The 24,597-nt window shown below is 41.3% G+C and overlaps 1 protein-coding gene across 1 annotated transcript in view; it reads left to right on the top strand.

Moving 5' to 3' along the window:
- Nucleotides 1-1,378, top strand: part of BLTP3B (bridge-like lipid transfer protein family member 3B) — a 71,357-nt gene extending 69,979 nt beyond the window's left edge. The window contains exon 22 of the mRNA XM_080935912.1: nucleotides 1,338-1,378. The gene's annotated coding sequence lies outside the window, so the exon portion shown is untranslated. The remainder of the gene's footprint in view (nucleotides 1-1,337) is intronic.
- Nucleotides 1,379-24,597: the final 23,219 nt, after the last annotated feature.

Below are 24,597 nucleotides of genomic sequence, written 5' to 3'. Positions count from 1 at the left end.
TGGCCCCCAACCATAAGATTATCTTTATTTTTACTTCATAACTAAATTTGCTACTGTTATGAGTCATAATGTAAATATCTGATTTGTGGCCCCTGTGAAAGAGTCTTGACTCTTAAAGGGGTCTTGACCCATAGGTTGAGGCCACTGACCTACCTAGTCAGAGCTGAGTTTCTCCATGCCTAAGATCTACCCAGATCCACCTTGGATGAGCATACACCCTTTTCCCTTGATGATCATGTTACAATTGTCCCTTTGGAAACACAGCTCTGACCTCAGAGGAAATGAGAGTTTGTTCTGGAGCCAAATATGAGCAACTATGGCCTGGGAACACAAATTCAGGTTGCCCCAAATACTGTGTTCCAACAAGGGAACTGAAGTTTTTATAGTAAGAGAACAAAAAGTCCTAACTCAGGGCCCTTTCCAAATACATTGGTGGAGACATCATATAAGCAGGTGGAGAGAGAGAGCTCTGGGTCTTGGACGCTATCTGATGACATTACTAGGTAGCCTTTGGTCGATGGAAACCACTGGTTAATACATTTGAAAAGGGCTTATGTAATGGCCACAGTTATGTTAGTTAGGTCAAACAGAGATGGGCAGCACATGCCGATTAAAGGGACTAAAATAACTCAAGGGCTGCAGAAATGGTGCAGAGATTAAAAGTGTGTGCTGCTCTTGTAAAGGATGCCCGCTTGTTTTTCAGCATCCACATGGTGGCTCACAACTGCCTGTAACTTCAGCTCCAGGGGATCTGATACTCTTTTCTGTCCTCCGTGGGCACACTCGAGTGTGTGCGCATACACACACACACACACACACACACACACACACATTATGATTGAGTTTTAAAAAGATAGTGTAGGATAATTTGACTCTGAACTTGCAATGTTCAACCATCCACAGTCATGTATGTTATTGGTTTATCAGTCTTGTAAAACATGTAAGAACAGGTAAGGCTTTTGTGGGGCAACTTTACATTATATAACTGAGTGATTCCATGTTCTTGATGGTGTTTTGCCCCTTTCAGCCCAGCGTATAAACCCGATACAAGTTGCATCTACTATATCTCCATACTTTCTAAAGTTGAAAGGCATTCCTTACACCTGCTGTAGGAATCTTGTTAAACACACTGCATTTCTTTCTTTATTCATTTCTATTGTTGCTATAATAAACTGCCAGAAATGTGTTTCACAATACAGTCTTCTGGTACAGTGTGGCTCAGTGGGATCCATCTCCCAGGTATGAAGGCAGAAATCACGGCTGCTTTGCTTTTTGGGTTCCCAAGGCTTTCGAGCTCATTCAGACTGCTGACTAAAATCAGTTCTTTTTTCCTTCAGGACAGAGCTGTCTCCTTCCTGCCTTCAGAAAGCATCCCCAGCTTGTAGAGAGGACAGGCATGCCTTAGCTCTCAGCTGCCTCTATTCAAGGCAGTAGCAGGACACATTCTTTTACCTTGGATTCTTCTGGCCTTCTCTGCTCCCTGGAGGATGCCTCAAGTGCTTGGTTTCTCCGCTTGTATTGGAAATAGCACTTTAATATATTTTTGAGCATATTAAGGATTTTAAATTTTCTTATTCCCTAATTACACTAGTTAGGATTTTCATCTATTTAACCATGGAATAATTTTTCTTATGAACATTTCTCAATATGATTGACATCTTTGTAACTATTGTATGATATTTTGTGGAGTAGAATAAAATTTATCAGTCACTCTGTAATTGTGTAGATGTTACCTGGCCGATGTTGGGCACAACTCTGTAATTGAGCGGAGATATTTGCACCAAAATCCTACTTGTTAGGATCTATTCTCAACTGTGTCATAACCGCATCCAGCCATTTTATACTAAGATAGGGCTTTCTCTCCAGAAGGTTCATGAAGTTTGTCTTCAGAAGTGAGAAGAGCAGCTGAAAGTCTCATTAAAAGCAATGAGTCTGTAAAATAGTAGCCAACTCTTCAACTTGCCCTTTACATTTGTTTCCCATAATTGCTAGAGCATCAGATTGAGATGGAGTTTGTGAATTGCTTGTTTTGGGATATATGTATTTGCCTCTCAGTTGTATTAACTTTATTTATGCAGTATACACACCGTCACTTTTACTGGGCACACTATCTAGCACATTTGCTGCTTTTGAATTTCACTGATGGAAAAGTAAAAGGGAAATCTACTAAACAATGAGACTGAAGAGCCAAGCAGTGGTGGCGTACACCTTTAGTTCCAGCGCCTGGGGGGCAGAGGCAGGATGATCTTCAGGGTGAACTTCCGGACAACCAGGGCTACACAGAGAAACCCTGTCTTGAAAAAACCAAAACCAAGATGCTGCTGCTACTGATGATGATGATGATGAGGATGAGGATGATGATGCTGCTGCTGCTGAGGATGATGATGATGATGGAGGAGGAGGACACAATGATGACACTAAAGGGTGTTCGTTTTTTATAGCCCACTAAGCTCAGTCAGTGCTTCCCATACGTGCATGGCTCTGGGACCTGGGAAACCTTCCAGTGGCACATCTAAAGAGTGGTCTCCCCTCCCCCAGCAACTAGTAACTACTACTAGCTCCTCAGTCAAGGGTGGATCTTGGAGACCATCTCTCCCATCCATGAGAGGTGTGTCCCCAAGAGTGCTATGATTATGCATGTCCAGAAGGCAGTGTTTTTGCTACAGCACTCCTCCAGATCTCCAGGTTCTATGTTCTCTCTTCTACAGGATTCCCTGGCCCGGGGCGGGCAGATGGTGTTGGTATAGGTGCCCTGAGTGGTTTGTTTAGGACTAGGGTCTTACCATTTTCTTATAGAAAGGAACAAGATAATGGCAATAGTGTGTGCTCTTTGGGAGAACTCTGGGATTCCCCTGACAGGTAACTATGCCTTCAGTTGTGATTGTCATATAATAGGCCATATCTTCTAAAAGTTATATATATGACCTGCACAGGGTAATTCCAATTTAAATGTTCTCTCTCTTTTTTTAAAGTTGAATTTTGAAATTATTGTAGCAACCAACTAGTGGGTTCCCATAAAGCTTTTCCATACATCCCTGATTTTGGTTAGCGTATCCAATTCCCAGCTCTTTCTCACATACTCTTGCTCTGATTCCCGTTTAATCCTCTGACTTTGTTCATCTCCCCTGTAGCCTATGGCCTGTCCAGTTAGTTTTCAAATTTGATTGTGCAATAGTTGGTTTCCATATATACCTTCCTTTGAGTAAGCCCTTCTTCCACCCTTCTCACACGCCCATTCCTCCTCAAGCTTTTCCACCCCAACAGTCCACATTTCTAGTTCCCTTTCCTTGTAATCTACTATATTCTATCCCTTAACATGCCACCCAAAAGCTCCTTTCCAGTGTTCTCGTTTCTACTTGAGTCCAAGTTAGATACAAACCAAGCTCTGAAGCTAGGATCTGCATCGGAGGGAAAACATACATCTGTCTTTCTAGACCCAAGTTTTATCAGGATAATTGCTTTTCCAGTTCCATCTGTTCACCTGCGAATCTCATGACTTCATTTTTCTTTACAGCTGAGTAAATGACACTATGTACTCATGTCACATTTTTTCTTACCTTCCCCTTTTTGGTTTCTTCAACACAGAATTCTCTGTTTGGCCTGAGCTGTCCTGGAACTCACTCTGTAGACTAAGCTGGCCTTGAACTCGGAGATTTCTTATGCCTCTGCCTCCTGAGCACTGGGATCAAAGGTGCATGCCTCTCTGCTCAGATACCACTGATCTCTTGATGGACATCAACGTGGATTCCATAGCCTCCCTATTTGAATGGAACAACAGTGGACAGATGTCCAAATATCTTTGTAGTTGAATCCTTGGGGGTGGTATAGCTGTGTCATGTGATTGTACTATTTTTTAGGTTTCCAAAGTGATTGCATTTGTTTTTCACTCCCACCATCAGTGTGTGTGTGTGTGTGTGTGTGTGTGTGTGTGTGTGTGTGTGTGTGTTTTACCACTCATCCATGTGTTTCTGAGGATGCTCAGTCTTACCCATGTGATATAAATCTTAAAGTAGTTTTAGTTGTTGCCTATGAGTGCTGAGCACACTTTATTATTATTATTATTATTATTATTATTATTATTATTATTCACCTTACATCCAGATCACAGCTCTCTCTCTTCCTGTTCTCCCCCACAAACAGCCCCACCTCCTTTCCCCTTCCTTTCTCCTTTGAGAACAGGGAGCCTCCCCTGGGTATGCCCCTCAGGGCACATCAGTGGGACTCTCTCATGGCTAGACAAGGCAGCCCAGTTAGGGGAGTGGAATCCACAGGCAGGCAACAGACTTAGGATCAGCCCCCACTCCAGTTGTTGGGGGACCCACTTGAAGATGAAGCACACATCTGCTATCTATGGGGAGGGGAGGTAGGTTCAGCCCAGGTATGCTGAGCACTTTTTTAAAAAAATGTATTTGTTTTATGTAAGTCAACTGTATGTATACTGTTGTCTTAAGGCACACCAGAAGAGGGCATCAAATCCCCATTACAGATGGTTGTGACCACTATGTAGTTGGTTAGGAATTGAACTCAGGACCTCTGGAAGAGCAGTCAGTGCTCTTAGCCATTGAGCCATCTCTCCAGCCCTGCTGAGCACTTTTAAAAGTTTCCTAGACATCTTCAAAGTTTCTTCTTTTGAGAACTTTCTGTTCAGTTTCATAGCTCAATTTTTAATCGGGTTGTTTATTTTCTTTATGTTTTGTTTCTTAGTTCTTTATGTAAGTTCAAGAATGTGAGGTGTCTGGTGGAGGTTCTCTCCTATTCTGTGGACTGTGTGTTTATTCTCACCACACTTTCCTTTCTGGAGAGAGATGTCTTAGCTTTATGACATCACATTTGTTGATTGATGGTCTTCTTTCCCAAGCTATGGGAGTCTTATCTGGAATGTTGCTCTCTGTGCCCGAAAGCTGATGCACACTTCCTGCTTTTCCCTCCAGAAGTCCTGGGTCTTATATTAAGGTCTTTGATCCATTTGGAGTTGAGTTCTATTCATGGTGATATTAAGGATCTAGTTTCATTCTTCAGCACACTGAAATTCAATTTCCCCAGCACCATTTGTTGAAGATGCCTTCTTTTCTATGGTACATGTTTAGACGACTTTATAGAAAAGCAGGGGACTGTTGTTACATGGACCAGGAAGCAGAACTGTTTTGCTATTAACCTCACCACCTCCTCTTATCATATCTTTAAAGTATGGCTGCCTTTTCATATTCTTAAGAAAATTCTATAGTAAGTTCCAAAATTATTGTGCTAATGGTCTCCAATAGTCTCTTCCCTTCTTCCATAACAGAATCACCAGTTTTTAAAACTTTAATTTGTATGTATTCACTTTACATCCTGCTCACTGTCCCGTCCCCACTGTCACCCCCCACAACCCTTCCCCTACTCTTTCCTCTCATCCTGACACTTCAAGTCTCTTCAAGGATCGGTGCTTGCTCTCCCACTGAAGCCAGACAAGGCAGCACTAGTAGAGCATTTCTAAATATAGGCAACAGCTTTTGGGACAGCCCTGTTCCAATGATTTGGGGACCACATGAAGCTCAGGCCGCACATCTGCTACACATGTGCAGGGAGGCCTGGTCCAGCCTGAGTGTGTTCTTTAGTTGGTGGTTTAGACTCTGAGAGCCCCAAGGGTCCAGGTTAATTGACTCTGTTGGGCTTCCTGTGGAGTTTCCATCTCCTTAGGGGCCTGTAGTCTTTCCTCCTATCCTTCCAAGCTCCATCCATGGGTTGGCTGTAGATTTCTGTATCTGAGTCAGCTGCAAGGTGGAGGCTCTCAGAAGACAACATGCTCCTGTCTGCAGGCATTACTGAGTATCATTAATAGTGTTAGTGATTGGTGCTTCCCATGGGATGGGTCTGAAGCTGGGCCGGTTATTGGTTGGCCACTCACTCAGTCTGCTCCATCCCCCTCGCCTGCATTTCTTGTAGACAATACAGTTTGGGTTGAAAGTTTTGTGGGTGGGTTGGTGTTTCTGTCGTGCCACTGGGATTCCTGCTTGCTTACAAGAGGTGGCTTCTTCAGATTCTATATCCCCAATGTTGTGAGTCACAGCTAAGGTCACCCCCATTGATTTTGGGTTGCTTCTTTTACTCCAGGTCTCTGTCTCCTCCTGGAGATGCTCCCCACCTACTCACTTTCATCAGTTGCAGATTTCCATTCATATTCATGGCCATGTGGCCATCTCTCCTGTCCCTCACCACACCTGATCCCGAACCCCCCCCATTACCCTCCCATCCTCCCTCCCTCCCAATCTCCTCCCCCTATCTGCCTCTTATGACTATTACCCCTACTAAGTGAGATTCAAGTTTCCTCCCTTGGGCCTTCCTTGTTGTTTAGCTTCATTGAGTCTGTGGAGCACCTGTGTTTTATGGCTAATGTCCACCTTTGAGTACATACCATGCATGTTCTTTTGGGACTGGAATCCCCAGTTCTTAGGTGGTTTTCTGGAGCATGTGCACACATGAAAATGTAGCTGCTTATATATGCATAAAATATAGGTGAGTATAATTCCAGGCCTCGTGGTGCAGCTGTAGAGGCCACATTTACAAAGGAGAAGAGTTGTATGTTGCTGTGGGGACTTTTCCTTAAAGGGAAGGCCTGTGCTTTCCTGTTGCTACGAGCTGGAACGTGTGTTTCCTCCTAAGTCACAGCCAAGAATGAGGGATAGCCATGACAGCCAACTGACCTGCAGGAGTCGAGGGGGAGGAAGTGAACGCTGCCGAGAGGCCCCAACCACATGTTCCTTTTCACAGGGTGAGCAAGGTGGGTGACAGGAGAAGAGCAGTCACAAAGGAGCAGTAGTGGGGTGCGGGAGGGTGTCCCGTTTACAGTGAGTCCCTTGAGGATAAAAGAGAAACTGGGAGAGCGTGATCAGAGAACTCTTTGAAGGTGTTTTACATTTAAAAGTTGCAGTCCTAACTGAAACATTTGAAAAGGGCACCATTAATAATTAAGCCATAAGTTAATTAATTAAGTATAAACTAGAGGAAATGTCACCCTATGGAAGAAAGGGGTATGCATATGATTGGAAGGGAAGTAAGCTAAATGAAATAACATATTAATTATTATATATTTAATTATATATTATAATCCCATATATTTTATTACATGCAATAAATATATAATTATATAAAGCATATATAATATAAAGATTACATATAATAAATATGTAAAATAATAAAATAGATAATAATTTATTATTAGTAGTAGTAATAGTAATAGGTTTTTTATGCCAAATATTGGCTAATGAGAATGACTCACCAGGAGACATTTTGTGTTAGAGGATCAAAGGGGAACTCTGGTGATATTTCTTTACATTGTCACGAGAGGGTCACACAATATCTGGTTTTCGGGGTGGTCAGTGTTTGCTAGGAGCACAAGCAGATGGAATATGAGGATAAATGGAGGTAGGCAGGCTGATGTGGTTCTGAGAGCTTGTCTAAATATTTTATTGGTGTTTTGTATTCTTCATACAGGTTGCTACAGGGATTAGGGAGTAGGTATTGAAGAGTTTGAGAAGGAGGAGAAACAAGAGGGGGGAAAACATGAGAATTTTGATTTTATGCAAGGGAATGGTTTTACTTGATCTTTTGATAATTTCCACCATGTTTTGATCATGTAGAGATTAACTTCATATATTAATCTTCAGGGGTGGCCATGACAAAGCCCCACAAACTTAGTAGCTTATAGCAATAAAAATTTATTATTTCACAATTTTTTAGAAGCTAGAAGTCAAATAGGAGTGTGTACTGGCCAGTGTGGTTTTGTTTTGTATTGTGTTTTGTACACTTGACACAAATCGTGTCATCTAGAACAAGGGGCCCTCAGTTGAGAAAATGTCTTTATCGCATTGGCCTGTGTGTAGGTCATTGGAGGCATTTTCTTGATTAATGATTGATGTAGGGTGGCCCAGCCCACTCTGAGTAGTGCCATCCTGGGCAGGTGGTTCTGGGTTGTGTAGTAAAGGTTGCTAACTGAGCAAGCCATGGTGAACAAGCCAATCAGCAGCATTCTTTTATGGTCTCTCTTTCAGTTCCTACCTCCAGACTACTCTGCCTTGGGCTCCTGCCCAGACTTCACTTCATGATGAACTACAGCTGTAAACTAAATAAAATTACCTTGCTTTATCACAGCAAGAGAACATTGACACAGAGTGGTCAGCAGGCTCATGCTCTCTGAACATAGTTTCTTCCTTGCCTCTTCTAGCTTCTGGTAATCCCTGACTTCCCTTGATTGGTGGAGCTTAATTCTAGTACTGGAAAGCCAATTACCTAGGGCTGGAAAATTCATAGATCTTGGAAGAGAACCTACAACCACCATTTTGGCAAACCAGCATAATCCATAACTACATTTCCAATGTTTGTCCTTATACCCACAGATAAATGTAGTCCTTACCCACCCCACCCCCATTCCTCTACCCATTACTCCCCTCAAAATCAGAGAACCTTTGCTTTGCAACAGACTCAGAGAACATTACAGAAAACCAGCAAAATGCAGTTGTGGGGCCCAGTCCCAGTGTATACATCACAGCATAACTTTTATATGTAAGGCTCATGGATTATTGAGGAAGAGTGAGCAGAAAGATTGTTAGAGCCAGAGGAAAAGGGATTCGCTTTGAGGCTGTGTTTCCTCGAAATGTCAGAAGCTACACCCATAGAGGCTTACCGACTCAACTGCCTAATCACAAGCTGGAGAAGGACAATAGATACACAAAAACGTAGAGAGGAAGGATCACAAAGCCTCTATCCTTCATGAAGAACTACAGACAGCTAAGGAATGCTGAGAGTGGGAGAAACAGTGTGTGTGTGTGTGTGTGTGTGTGTGTGTGTGTGTGTGTGTTCGTGTGTGTGTATAGCTGTATGGATATACATATATACACACATATGTCTATAACAACAACTAATGAAAAACAGGCCATGGATTTGAAGGAGAGCAAGGACGGTTATATAGGAGGATTAGGGAAGGGGAGAAATGGGTAAATGTATAATAATTTGAAATAATAAGAGCAATAAAAATAAGTTAATTTAAGGGACATGGTTTGCCTTACTACTTACATGTCCCCCAAATATGTCCAGGCCAGATCAGCCTTATCATTCTTTGTACTGGGTACATTGAAAATATATTTGAACAAAAACTGTCTAGGTTTGATTGTTGTTAGGAGGGAAGAAACTTACCTTATTGTCCAGAGGGGTATGTGAGTTGCTTGACATAAATGGGGAGCCAGGGGACTCTGAGGTTGCTAGGTGTATTGTTCGGAGAAGGATGTGTGCACAGGAGGAGAAGGCAAAGAGACTTGGCTGCCAAATGTGCTCTTATAACAGTGAGTGTGTTCATAACCCAAACCAAGCACAGTCCGAGGTTAGAGAACTATTCCCTATGCGTGCCTGTCTCACTATCACTGCTGCGTGGCCAGACCTCTGGATCTCACCCTCATCCACAGGAAATCCTGACTGCCCTAATGAGCCATTTACCAGCACTCCTCCATTTTCACATTCCTTTCTTGTCAAAGCAATGTAATTCTTCTCCTTCAATATCCTTCCTGCCAACCTGAAAGGACTCAAAATCTACATGAGGGAAACTTCTGAGCACATCTGTGAAGAGGGAATAATTCATGGTGGAACAACTCAGGGCCTGGGAAGGTGGGGGAGCCAGGTGGCTGTCCGTCTGGTTCCTCCCTGACTATAGCTTGCAGCTAACATCCTTTGCTGCTGCCAGCCTCTAGCTTCTTGGCCTTCCAACAGGAACCAGAGATTTGTGGCTCTCCACAATACCCTAGGCCTCCAGCAATGGCCAGGGATTGCTGAGGCATCCAACTTTGTAGAAGACAGCTATTATCAGACTGAGCTCCCCAGCTACTATTGTGTAAGCTAATGTAACAAATCCCTGTTTATTACACACACACACACACACACACACGCACACACACACTACTCTGTTGGTACAAGGAAAATTCTCAGAAATGGTATAGGAATGACATATTTTCTTCCTTTCATAAATGAGGTGATACTGGATTGACTACTCAGGTAATTCTCAGTTGGAAAATTCTGGTTTTGCTTACACAATTTATGCATCTTTACCTTACTAAGTATAAGTAAACCTTACTAAGCCATTTCTATTTTCAAAGTGACTGGCTTAAGTTTTCCCAAATAGGAGCTGAATAAGGATGACATCCGTGAACATGCCAAACTGGATGGAGAAAAGCCCATGAGGTCTGAACCTTACGCAAAGAACTGTATGTAACAGAGGAAAATGGGGGAGAGGCGCTGTTTCCCAGGGAAGAGCACACCAATAATATTATGTATTACAATGCTACACAATTAACTTCTTTTCTCTCATGCATTGGCTATGCACCCCCACCTAGCTATCATGAACCCTAGTGTCCACACTTCATCTTACCTTTTATGTGCTTGACCCAGGTATGAAACATTTTCTTTAATTATCCCACTTGTTGGGGTTCAGGAGTCTCTCCACAAACCACACAAACAACGATCTCAGTCAGTCAGGGATAGTTTATTAAATGCACACCTTAATACTGAGCAATCAGGACCACAACTCAGAATTCAGAGACTGAGCGATGGCCACAAACATTTTTTTTTCTGTCAGCTGATGAAGGAAAGAAATACAGAAACCATAATGAACTCATATGCAGATGCAGGAAGTGTGGCCCAGTGGTCAGCTCCGACTCCAGCCATTTTAGACGTACCAGTTCATACTGACTTGACTATGTAAAGCTTTGTGGAATTTCTTAAGATTAGTGAACCTCATACAGAACATGCGGAACATAACATGAGATCAGCATGACCCTGCTCTGAGTCGTCATATCTCTGTGTCAATGACTGGCAGGCATGTTACAGCAACAGCATGCACTAGCTGGCAAGCATGGGACAAAATGACTACAGATATGCTGGGTGGGGAGGGGGCAGGTCTCAACACACTAATTGTTGTCTATTTTAATTTTTTGCTTATTAATCTTGGTTGAAATGTATGAATGTGAAGTGCTGTTTAATAAGGTACCAGAGATGCCTAGTTTGACCTTGATACTCCTCAATCAGCTATTTAGTACTGTGTGTGTGTGTGTCTGTGTGTCTGTGTGTGTCTGTGTGTGTGTACAGATTTTCCATATGCTTTCCTTTGCCCCATTCAAACCAACACTTGGTTAATATTTTACTATGGAAAAAAAATAATCAGAAGATAAAAATTTTCGTCCTCCGACCTTGCCAACCTGAAGATAGTTGACTCACTGTCCTCTTACTTGTATGAACAATAACATCCTGCTATTCAGGTCTTCAAGGTTCAAGGTAGGGTCATAGGATTCTCCAGTGATTACCCTCACCTTTTTCTATCTGATCTCTGCCAGCTAGGGTCTGAATGCAAGAGTCTATCCATTTTAAGTATGGCCTTAGCTACTTTCTTGATGCTATGATGAAGTAGTCTGACAAAGGCAACCTAAGTGAGAAGGAGATCATTACAGCTCCCAGTTCAAGGTATATCATGGAGGGCTAGCCAAGGCACGGGGAACCTGAAGCAGCCTGTCATATCAGATCCACAAGCAGGGAAGAGAAGGGCGAACAATGCGGCATCTCAGCTTTTTCTTTATGGATCCGGTCCAGGATTAGCCGGAGACAGGTTTCCACACAAGGCCCATCTCAGCAGTCAAGGTAATCTCCCAGAGGTATGCCCAGAGACCCAGCTTACAGGTGATGCCAAACTCTGCTGAGTTGACAGTTAACAATAACTGTTACAAAGCAAGAGTATATTGACTATCCTCAAATCTATATTTCTATCCCTGGCTGCTTCTGTGACCTATAAACTTACATATTTAACCTAGATTTGGGTTACCCAGTTGATACTTTATATCATTAGCATTGCCACAAGGAAAAGAGGGTCATTTTGAATGACTTGAGGTGAATCTACGCCATTACGACTAACAATTTTTTCAAATGAAGAACTAAACATAGCAAAAATCAATATGCAAATCTTTCTGAATTTTTGGTTTTATACCTTTGTTTACATTTTGTTATATGACTTTCCCAGAGATAGGTCTGAGAGTCTTTCTTTCTTACTTACTTACTTACTTTCTTTCTTTCTTTCTTTCTTTCTTTCTTTCTTTCTTTCTTTCTTTCTTTCTTTCTTTCTTAATAAAGCCATACTTACTGGCTCCTTTCAATAATTCAGGACTTATGTTTGCTATCTTCAGATATTAATTTCAATCATTTAGTGTAGTGAAAAAAAGCTTTTATCTTCTACCAAAAATATATTGATGAACTGTATGCATTCTCTGTGTCATGACTGCAGCTTTCCATAACATGGATTCTTAGCATTCATGTTCATATATTCTGAAAATAGAAATCTCTGATCATCTCCAGGACTGTGGCAACTTTTGGATCTTTCTCTTTCTCAAAACCTGAAATCTTTTAAAATTCTTTTTGAGAGAGAGAGAGAGTCTCATATCCCGTGCTGTTCAAACTCACCATGTAGCTGACACTGACCATGAGCTTTTGATCCATCTGTCTCTGCCTTCCCATTGTTAGGATTACCTTGCTGGGGATGGAGCCCCAAGGTTTCCGGAATGCTAGGTAAACACTGAGCTATTCCGAGGGCCATCCAGTGAGTTTTACTCACCCTTTTATACCCATTAATGTAATTGCTGGTGCCTAAAGACTTGGCTCAGATTTTAAAGTATGCTCTTGCTATGCTACAATTGTCTCCTAATATGGTTTATTTATCTTCTCTAAATGTCTTGTTTTTCTAGATGAATATAAGCTTTGTAGTCATTGTTAACAGTAGTTTATTCTCTTAAGCAGCATTCTCTTCTATTTTGTTTTCTAGGTCCCAGTAAAAGTTACCAAAAATTGACTTGTTATTTTTGTTTTAGAATGTGTGGGTAAGACTATGATTTTGGAGAGATTAATTTTCTTTGACCACTACCATATTTCAATTCTGATGTATTATTATATGCTTCAGTGGAAAATATCAAATATACTCATTTTTTTCTTTAAATTTTCTCCTGTTTGGGGGGATTACACATGAAGAATTCATGAGGACAAGCATATAGATCAGCGGAACAGAACTGAGAATCCAGAAGTGACCCATACATACTTGTGTTCAGTTAATTCAAAGGGTAAAGAAAAGTGTTTTCAGAAAGTGATTTTGAAATCGCTAGGTATTCATTTAGACGAAAAATGAGTGGGCTGACATGATTCTCAGCAGTTAGGGGTACTGGCTGATGCTCTTCCAGAGGACTTGGGTTCGATTACCAGTACCCACATGGCAGCTCACAGCCATTTAGAATTCTAGTCCCAGGGAATATGACACCCACTGGCCTCTGCAGGTATTTCACCCATGTGGAGTCCAGGCATAGGTGTAGGCAAAGCAGCCACAGATGTTAGATACATGTAAATACATTAAGAAAGAGAAGTGAACTGTGATGTTCTCATTTGTATCAAATCAAAAATTAATTCAAAACATCAAGACACAAGAAAAACTTTGCAACCTTGGGTTAAGACACACAAGACAAAATATGTCCCAAAGAATGTTAAACCAACTTCAAAAAACATTTTGCTTGTAAAATCATTAGAAAAACGAAAAGACAAGCTACAAGCAAGAGAGAAAATATTTGCTAAGCACTTTTCCTGACTAAACATTTGGCTTCACATCTAACTGAGAGCATATACAACTTAATGCCAAGATAAAAATAAGTCAAATCAAACAACAGTAAGCCCAGTCAGGACATTCGCACAGATGGCTAATAGAAAGGAACATAAATTCTTTGGCTATTACAGACTTTAGGTTAAACCCACATACTTCCACATTCCCATTTGAATGTCCTTGAGCGACTGAACTCCCAAGTGTTGCTGAAGATGTGGCATGTGCGGTTGGGATGTCGTATAGTGTTAGTACCAGCGTGAAGGTAGTTTGGGTGAGTCTTCAAAACGGAAACTCAACTTACCACATGACCCACCAAGTCTACTCCTGGATGCTAACCCCAGAGAAGTAAAAATATATCGCCACAAAATACTTTTTTTTTTTGCATAAATGTCCTCAAACCACCATTATTATTAATAACCAATCAATAGAAGTAACTGAAATGGCTATTGTCCTAGTTACTTTAATTGTTGTGCAATGCAACTTATGGAATAAATAGTTTACTGGGAGCTTTTAGTTTCAGAGGGTGAGGCATGACCATCATGACAGGAGGCATAGCAACAGGCAGGCAGGTGTGTCATTGGAGCAATAGCTGAGAGCTTGCATCTTGATCCACAAGAATCAGGCACACAGATGCACACACCCACAGACACACACAGACAGAAAGACAGAGAGAAAGAAACAGAGAGAAAGAGGCAGACACATACACAGAGAATTGGAAATGACATGAGCTTTTGAAACCTCAAAGCCTACCTCTAGTGACAAACTTCCTCCAACCAGGCCGTACTCCTATTTAATTTTTATTAATCATTTTATTCATTTACATTTCAAATGATATTCCCCTTCCTGGTTATCCCTCTACAACCTTCCATCCCATCTTTCCTTTTCCCTTTGCTTCTATGAGGGTGCTCATCCACCCACTCACCCACCCCCACTTCACCCCTCTAGCATCCTCCTTCACTAGAGCATCGAGCCTCTCGATTCTTACCAAACAGTTCAACAAACTGGGGACCACGTATTCAAACACGATTCTATGGGAGCCGTTCCCATTCAAACCACCACAGCTATTTGTTGGTGACTGGAGAAAATTTGGCAAAAATGCTCAGCAGACTACAATCCAGCAAATCACACAGAAGGCAGTAATATTCAGAATACCATGATGACTCACAAAAGCATAGTAGAAATATTTTACGTGAATGAATAAACTACTGTTGACAAGTGCAGCTTTATTCTTTGTTATTGCATACCCATTAAATATAGTTATAGGTATATATATTCCCGCAGAAACCTGCCCGGTCTGTACAATGTTACTTTTATGGATGTTTTCAGGCATGTTCACACTTTAGAAAAGGAAGGAAGGAGCTAGATAGATGGTTTAGCAGTTAAGAGCACTTGTAGTTTTGGTTTCCTGAATCTACATCATGGGTCACAACCACCCCCAACTTCCATTCCAGGGGATCCTCTGGTCTTCACGGTCACTAAGCATGCACACGGTACACAGACATACATGAAAACAGAACAGAAAATAAGACTAAATAAATCTAAAAATTTAAAAATAAGAGAGGCCCGCCTGCTGCAATCCGGAGGTGGAAGGCACCTGTGAGAACCCCTGCGATGAGCAAGTGAGTATGTGGTGGAGAGATGGGGGACAAGGAGAAGTGGACTGGTTTGTGCACCATGAAGGGAGGTGTGACTGGGGACACAAGGTTGGTGAGGGAACAGCCTGATGTGAGTAGCCTACGCTGCCACCTGAGGCCATGGTGACATACTGACCCAGGCTGTGCTGAAGCAGCAGACGTCTGTGTTGCTGTTCATGGTCCCTGTTGCCATTAAAGGCCATGTGCACACGTCTGGTCTGGGATGGTACTTGGGGCCTTGTTGATGGGCAGAGCTGGCCCCAGCCCTCCCTGGTTTCAGCACATGGGAAGTGTGGCCCAAACCTCACCTGAGCAGTACAGTAGAGCTGATTCTGGTGTTGTGGGCACAGGTGAGACAGCCCCGAGGAGTACAGGAGAGCTGGCACAGAGGGTGTAAGAGCATGTGAGCTGGCCCAACCCCTTGCTGGTGTAGCACTTTGGAAAGACATCACCTCACTATACCTGGGAAGTAAAATAGAGCTGGCTCTGGTGGTTTCGGGCACAAGAGAGCTGGTGGGCTCACCAACTCAGGCCCAGATCCAGAGTTTTGAGTTGGCCCACCCCAATATCTACCCCATCTATGAATTGCAAGTGTGTGTGGTAGCTGGTCCTACAGAATCGAAGCTGCAGAATGACACGGGGCAGCAACAGGGTAACAGAGAGGAGTCTAGGTGATAATCCAGTATTGACTGTAGCAGAAGCCAGAGACCCTAAACCAGACCAGTAACTCATTGCAGTGAACATTTGCAAGAAAAGCTGTTTGGGCAAAAGTGTATACTGTGTGACACAGTATAACACACTGCAGCTTTCATGGTAATGTGTGTTTTGTTTTAATTACAAAATATATTTTAAATTTTTGTATTTTTGTTTTCTTTTCAGGGGGACATTCCAAGGGCAGAGGGTAGATATAAAAGGATGCAGTGCTTCTGCTTCTCCAACCAGGCCAGATTGGCAGGTCAGCACCCTCCCACACCATACAGCCTGCCTATGTCCCAGGAGGTCTGCCCTAACCAGGGACACAGGAGGTATTCCTTAACCATAGACACAGACTTTACCTTTTACACCTTAATCTACAACTGGAGCAGATCCTGCCCCTGGAATCCAAAGCCTGCCTGTTTCCCAGGAAGTTTGCCCTAACCAGAAACACAGGAGGCTTGCTCTAACCAGAGGCACAGGAGCACCCCAACCCCCCAATCAGAAACAACACTGCCTGCCACCCATGAGACTGGCTCTAACATAGATCAAAGAGCTCTACTTGCCTCCAAGGAAGCAAGCTCCAGCTAGAGGTACCCAGGCCAGTTAACACCATAGATAACCAGATGATAAGAGGCAAGCACAAGAACATAACCAATAGAACCCAATGTAATTCAGCACCATCAGAACCCAGTTCTCCTACTACAGCAAGCCATAGATACCCCAACACACCTGAAAAGCAAGATTCTGACCTAAAATCCCATCTCATGAAGATGACATAGGCCTTTAAGGAGAATATAAATAACTCTCTTAATGAAAAACAGGAAAATACAATCAAACAGGTGGAAGTTCTTAAAGAGGAAACAAAGTCCTTAAAGTAATATAGAAAAATATTATCAAACAGGTGTTGGAAGTGAACGAAAATGGTCCAAGACCCCAAAATGGAAATAGAAACAACAAAGAAATCACAAATGGAGGTGAACCTGGAGATGGAAAATCTAGGAAAGAGATCAGAAGCTACAGATCCAAGCATCACCAACAGAATTTAATAGAAGAGAGATTCTCTGGCATAGAAGATACAATAGAAGATATTGACACATTGGTCAAAGAAAACACAAAGTGTAAAAAAGCTTCTAAACCTAAATATCCAGGAAATTGAGAAAACAATGAAAAGATCAAACCTAAAAATGATAGAAATTGAAGAGGGTGAAAATTCTCAGATCAAAGGGCCAGAAAATATTAACAAAACCATAGAAGAAAACTTTCCTAACCTAAAGAAAGAGATACCCATAAATGTACAAGAAGCCTACAGTTTACCAAATAGACTGGACCAGAAAAAAAAAATTCTCTTGCCACATAACAATCAAACTACTAAATGCACAAAACAAAGAAAGGATATTCAAAGCTATAAGGGAATAGGCCAAATAACATATAAAGGCAGACTTACCAGAATTACTCCAGACTTCTCAACAGTGACTCTAAAAGTCAGAAGATCCTGGCCAGATGTCCCCCAGATGCTAAGAGAACCCAAATGCCAGGCCAGGCTAGTATACCTAGAAAGACTCTCAATCAGCATAGATGGAAAACCATGATATTCTATGACAAAACTAAATTTAAACAATATCTTTTTACTAATCCAGCCCTACAGATGATTCTGGAAGGAAAACTCCAACACAAGGAACATTACTACACCCAAGAAAACACAAGAAATTAAACATCTCACAACAACTCAACAGAAGAGAATCACACACACAATACCACCTCCAGCAACAAACATAACAGAAACTAACAATAATTTGTCTTTAATTTCTCTTAATATCACAGGATTTAATTCCCCAATAAAAGACTAACAGACTGGATAGGTAACCAGGACCCAGAATTTTGCTATATACAAGAAACACACCTGAGTGACAAAGACAGATACTACCTTGGAGTAAAGGGCTGGATAAATGTTTTCCGAGCAAATGGTCCCAAGAAACAAGCTGGAGTTGCCATTATAATATCCAATAAAATAAACTTTCTTCCAAAAATTATAAAACAAGATGGGGAAGGACACTTCATATTCATCAAAGGAAAAAAATCCACCAAGAAGTCTTAATTCTGAACATTTATGCTCCAAATGCAAGGGCACCCATATTTTTAAAAGAAGCTCAACTAAAACTCAAAGCATACATTGAACCTCACACAAGAGTACTGGGAGACTTCTACCCCCATACTCACCAATGGAAAACAGATCACAGAAATAGAAACTAAACAGAGACAAATGAATTTAACAGATATCTACAGAACATTTCACCCTAAAACCAGAGAATATACCTTCTTTTCAGCACCTCATGGAATGTTCACCAAAATTTATCATATAATTAGACCTAAATCAAGCCTCAACAGACACAAGAAGATTGAAATAATTTCACACATTATAATGGATCACCAGAGACTAAGGCTTGTCTTCAATAACAACAAAAACAGCAGAAATCCCATATATTCATGGAAACTGAACTACTCTCTGCTCAATGATAACTTGGTCAGGAAAGAAATAAAGAAGGAAATCAAAGACTTTCTAGAATTCAATGAATTGGAGAGATCCTATACTAGCATCTTAACAACACACCTGAAAGCTCTAGAACAGAAAGAAGCAACACACCCAAAAGGAAGAGAAGGCAGGAAACAGTTTAACTCAGGGCTGAAATGAACCAGTTAGAACAAAGAGAACAACATAAAGAATCAGCAAAACCAAGAGCTGGTTCTTTCAGAAAATCAACAAGATAGATAAACCCTTAATAAAACTAACTAAATGGCACAGGTACAGTACCCAAATTAACAAAATCAGAAATGAAAAAGGAGACATAACAAGAAATTGAGGAAAGTCAAAAACATCATCAGAGCCTACTACAAAAACGTATATTTAACAAAACTGAAAAATCTAGATTAAATGGATGATCGTATAGACAGGTACCACATAGCTAAGTTAAATCAAGGTCAGATAAACCATCTAAACCTCCCAATGAAAAAAAGCCCAGGGCCAGATGGTTTTACTATAGAATTCTACTAGACCTTCAAAGAAGAGCTAATAAATACCTATATACCTCAAACTATTTCACAAGATAGAAACAGAAGTAACACTACTTAATTTATTCAAGAACACATCAAAACTATTCTTCATCATGATCAAGTAGGCTTAATCTGAGAAATGCAGGTATGGTTCAATATATAAAATCTATATCAACATAATACACTGTATAAACAAGCTCAAGGGAAAAAGTCATATGATCATCTCATTAGATTCTGAAACAGCCTTTGACAAAATAAATAGAGCTTCATGTTAAAAGTCCTGGAGATATCAGGAATTGATAGCACATACCTAAACACAACAAAAGAAATGTATAGCAAACCAACAGCCAACCTCAAATTAAATGGAAATTACAAGAAATTCCACTAAACTCCCTAACACACTAGTCAGAATGGCTAAGATCAAAAACTCAAGTGACAGCACATGCTGGTGAGGATGTGGAGAAAGATGAATACTCTTCCACTGCTGGTGAGATTGCAAACTGGTACAACCACTCTGGAAATCAATCTGACAGTTCCTCAGAAAATTGAAAATAGTTCTACCTGAAGACCCAGCTATACTATTCTTGGGCATATACCCAAAAGATGTCCCAACCATACCACAAGGACATGTGCTCCACTGTATTCATAGCAGTTTGATTTGTAATAACCAGAAGAAGCTGGAAAGAATCCAGATGTACTGGCTGGTTTTGTGACTCAAGCTGTAGTTATCACAGAGAAAGGAGCCTCAGTTGAGGAAATGCCTCTATGAGATCCAGCTGTAAGGCATTTTCTCAACTAATGATCAATGGGGAGGGCCCAGCCCATTGTGGGTGGAGCCATCCCTGGGCTGGTAGACCTGGGTTCTATAAGAAAGCAGGCTGAGCAAGTCAGGGGAAGAAAGCCAGTATGTGACATTCCTCCATGGCCTCTGCATCAGCTCCTGCTTCCTGACCTGCTTGAGTTCCAGTTCTGACTTCCTCTGGTGATGAACAGGGATATGGAAGTGTACGTTGAATAAACCCTTTCCTCCCCAACTTGCTTATTGGTCATGATGTTTTGTGCAGGAATAGAAACCCTGACTAAGACACCAGATGTCCCTCAGTTACATAATGGATGCAGAAAACGTGGTTTATTTACACAGTGGAATACGATTCAGCTATTCAGAGTGAGGACATCATGAATTTTGAAAGCAGATGATTGGAACTAGAAAATATCCTGAGTGAGGTAACACAGACCCAAAAGGACATGCATGGTATGTACTCACTGATAAGTATATATTAGCCACAAAGTACAGAATACAAAGTACAGAATACAGGCCCCAGTGAGGATGCCTCAATCCCACTTAGAAGAGGGATGAAAATAATCATGGGGTGCAGAGGGAGGGAGGGATATGAGTAGGAGAGGGGAAGGGGAGGGGAAAAGATGAACAGGATTAGGTATGGGAGTTTGGTAATAGGAAAGAAGCCCAGAGAGCTAGGAGAATGAATGGAAATATGTAACCTTGGGTGGGGGAGTAGGGTGACCCTCTAGAAAGTACCAGAGACCTGAGCGGTGAGAGATTCTCAGGATTCAATGGGGGAGACCTTAGCCAAAATGCCCAACTATAAGGACAGGGAACTTGACGAGTAAAAAGACAGGGCCTGAAGTGCAGTGACAAGGTTATGAACCCACAGTGAAAATTTTCAACCCAGACTTGTCCCTGTCTAAAATAATGTCAGGGATAAAAATGGAGAAGGGACTGAAGGAAAAGTGGTCCAGTGACAGGCCCAACTTAGGATACATCTCATGGGTGTGGCACCAAGGCCTGATACTATTACTGATGCTATGGTGTGCTTACAGATGGGAGCCTGGCACGGCTGTCCTCTGAGAGGCCCTATCAGCAGCTGACTGAGTCAGATGTAGATACTTACACCCAATGACTGGACTGAAGTCATGGACCCTTATGGTTGAATTAGGAGAAGGCTTGAAGAAGCTAACAGGGAGGGTGATTGCATAGGAAGACCAGCAGTCTCAACTTACTCGGACTCCAGGAAGTTCCCAGAGACTGAGCCAGGCAACCAGGCAGCACACACAGGCTGGTCGGAGGCCCCAGCAGATATGCAACAGAGGACTGCCTGGTCTGGCTTCAGTGGGAGAAGGTGCACCTAATCCTTGAGAGCCTGGAGGCCCCAGGGAGGGGGGAGGCCTGGTGGTGGGGGAAATGCTCTCTCGGAAGCAAGAGGGAGCAGGAATGGGATGAGGAACTGTGGGAGGGGGGACCTGGGGGGGGTCAATGACAGGAATGTAAATAAAGTAAATAAATAAAGGGATGTGGAGATGTGCATGATGTGAAATTCATAAAGAACCAATTAAAAGTTAAAAAAAATTAAAAAGAAGGATAAATAACCATCATTGGGAGTTAAGTGTAACATAGAAAGAAAACACTTCATTCCTTGACGCAAAAGAAATCATCATAGAAGTGAAATATGAATATAAATTTATGGAAGAGGTAGAGGTAGCTGGCCCAGAAGCTATAGGTAACAGGCAAGAATAGCTTCAGTGCAGGGCACAAGGGAACTGATCGGTTGACCTAAAGACTCTAAAACTCAAATCTTGACTCTGGTGTTGTTTGTATAACTCCACATGTTACACTAGCTTACACTTAAAACAGATAAACTCTGTGGTCTGTAAATGATATTTTAATATGCTTTTAAGGGGGTATATTTTGAATTCTAACATGAGTTTTCTTCAAAAGATTGCTAGTCACACAACAAAATGTACTTGATGAATATCTATTTAGATGCCTAAAAATCCATTTTCTGTGAAACATAACTGTCTTTTTCCCAGAACAGCTATAATATTAAAAACACACAACCATATTTTAAATAATAGCTATTATGTGAGCAATATCGACTGAATTGTAGGATTATTAATATTATACTGTTTCCAGCAAAATTTCATTATTTGATGTTCAATCTTTTTATAAGCTCATATGGCTGTAACAGATTTAGAAATGTAGAAATAATCAAAAGGTATACTAGAGAGCTGATTGTGAGACTATACCATCTGTACATTAAAGTTTTTTAAAAAACATTTTATTGGGTATTCTCTGTATTTATATTTCAAATGCTATCCCCTTTCCCCCACTGCCATCCCTCCTCCCCCTCCCTTTGCTTCCATGAAGGTGCTCCCTCTCCCAACCATCCTCTCCCACTTCAGCACCTTGGCATTCCCCTACACTTGGGAAACGAGCCTTCACTGGACCAAAGGCCTCTTCTCCCATTGATGCCAGACAATACCATCCTCTGCAACATATGCAACTGGAGCCATGGGTCTCTCCATGTGTACTCACTGGTTGGTGTTTTAGTCCCTGGGAGCTCTGGAGGGTTTGGTTGGTTGATAATGTTCTTCCCAATGGGGTTGCAGACCCTTTCAGCTCCTTCAGTCCTTTTTCTAGCTCTTTCATTGGGGTCCCTGTGTTCAATCTGATAGTTGCAAGCATCCTCAACTGTATCAGTATGACTGTGGTAGAGCCTCTGAGGAGGCATCCATATCTGGCTCCTGCCAGTAAGCACTTCTTGGCATTAGTAGTAGTGCTTGGGTTTGGTGGCTGCATATGGGGTAGATCCCAGGTGAGGCAGTCTCTGAATGATCTTTTCTTGAATTCCTGCTCCTCTATTTGTCCCTGTATTTCTCCAGTCAGTTTTTTGTTTTCTCTTCTAAGAAGGAGTGAGGCTTCCACATTCTGACCTTCCTTCTTTTTGAGCTTCATAAATGCATGCCATGTGTATTCTTTTGTGACTGGGTTACCTCAGGATCATAGCTTCTAGTTCCATCCAATTGCCTAGGAATTTCATGAACTCATTGCTTTTAATAGCTAAGTAATACTCCATTGTGTAAATGTACCACATTTTCTGTATCCATTCCTCTGTTGAAGGACATCTGGGTTCTTTCCATCTTCTGGCTATTATGAATAAGGCTGCTATAAACATGGTGGAGCATGTGTCCTTGTTATATGTTGGAGCATCTTTTGGGTATATTCCCAGGATTGGAATAGCTGGGTCTTTAGGTAGTCCTATGTCCAATTTTCTGAGGCACCACCAGACTGATTTCCAGAGTGGTTGTACCAGCTTGCAATCCCACCAACAACGGAGGAGTGTTCCTCTTTCTTCATATCTTCACCAGCATCTGCTGTCACCTGAGTTTTTGATCTTAGCCATTCTGACTGATGTGAGGTAAAATCAATCTCAAGATTGTTTTGATTTGCATTTCTCTGATGACTAGGCATGTTGAGCATTTCTTTAGGTGCTTCTCAGCCATTTGATATTCCTCAGTTGAGAATTCTTTGTTTAACTCTGTACCCCATTTTTAAAAATAGGATTATTTGATTCTCTGGAGTCTAACTTCTTGAGTTCTTTGTATATATTGGATATTAGCCCCTCTATTAGATGCAGAATTGGTAAAGATCTTTTCCCAATCTTTGATTGTTGTTTTGTTCTTTTGATAGTGTCCTTTGCCTTAGAGAAGCTTTGCAATTTCATGAGGTCCCATTTGTCAATTCTTGATCTTAGAGCTTAAACCTCAATAAAAAGTCCACAAGGGGCAACAATATCTAGGTCAGTAATCTACATTGGACTTACATTTTCTTCATTCTTGCTGCTACTATTGTCATTGTCATCTAACTAATAAAGAATACAAATTTCATTTTTGATTCTGGATCAATGGTAATCATATGGCTGCAGCAGCAGTCCAAACCAATGGTATTTCAGCTATCAAAGAAATAAGAGAAATGCCAGCAATCAATAATGCAGTGCACATTTTTTTTTGTAGAATGATAGTGTATTCTAATTGTAATGGTTTAACAAGAAATGTAGCAATCATTTACAATTTTAAATAAATTTCAAGGATAAATGTAAAAATACATCCTCCTTATACTAAGTAAAATGTTGTTTTGTTTTGTTTTGTTTTAAGTTTACCCTTTATTAATACTGTGAATCTTGTCTGGAATGCCTATTGGATTAAAATGAAAAATAGGCTAACTATGTTATGGAAAATGCCATGAGTATCTTCGGTCCTATAAAACTGGTACTCCTTGAAGGCCTTTAAACTGTAAATGCTACAAATGGAACTGTGTTCCTTTTAAAATTCACCTTGCACCCTAACATGGAGATGAGTACAAAACCATACTTAATCCCAACACTCATGAAATTTAGACTAGCAGGGTTTCTAGTTCAAGGCCAGCTTGTGGAAATGTTGGTTGTATTCGCCAGATGTGATCATCATCTGGGAGACTTACTGCTGAATAAACTTGCCCTTTCTAGCTCTTTCTGAACTCTGGCTGGCTGGTTCAACTCAGCTGTTCTGGATAAAACTCTTCCCAAGCTGAATGACTCAATCTGGCATCTTATTGAATTGCTCTGCTTGGCCTCAAACTAACTCTGGCACTCTACTCTAATCTTCTGGTTCTTTCTCATTTTCTGGCTTGTTCTGTTTCTGCTGATGTGCACTGTATGAGTGGCACTTACTGAACTCATTCCTCCCCTCCTTTATCTCCCTGTCTCTGCACTTCTCTCTTAAGTTGTTTCTCTTTCCTGT

The sequence above is a fragment of the Micromys minutus genome (assembly GCF_963924665.1).
Source record: "Micromys minutus genome assembly, chromosome: 22".
In the NCBI taxonomy this organism is placed as follows: Eukaryota; Metazoa; Chordata; class Mammalia; order Rodentia; family Muridae; genus Micromys; species Micromys minutus.
Note: the sequence above shows the minus strand (reverse complement) of the source record. Positions and strands in the feature narration are given on the sequence as shown.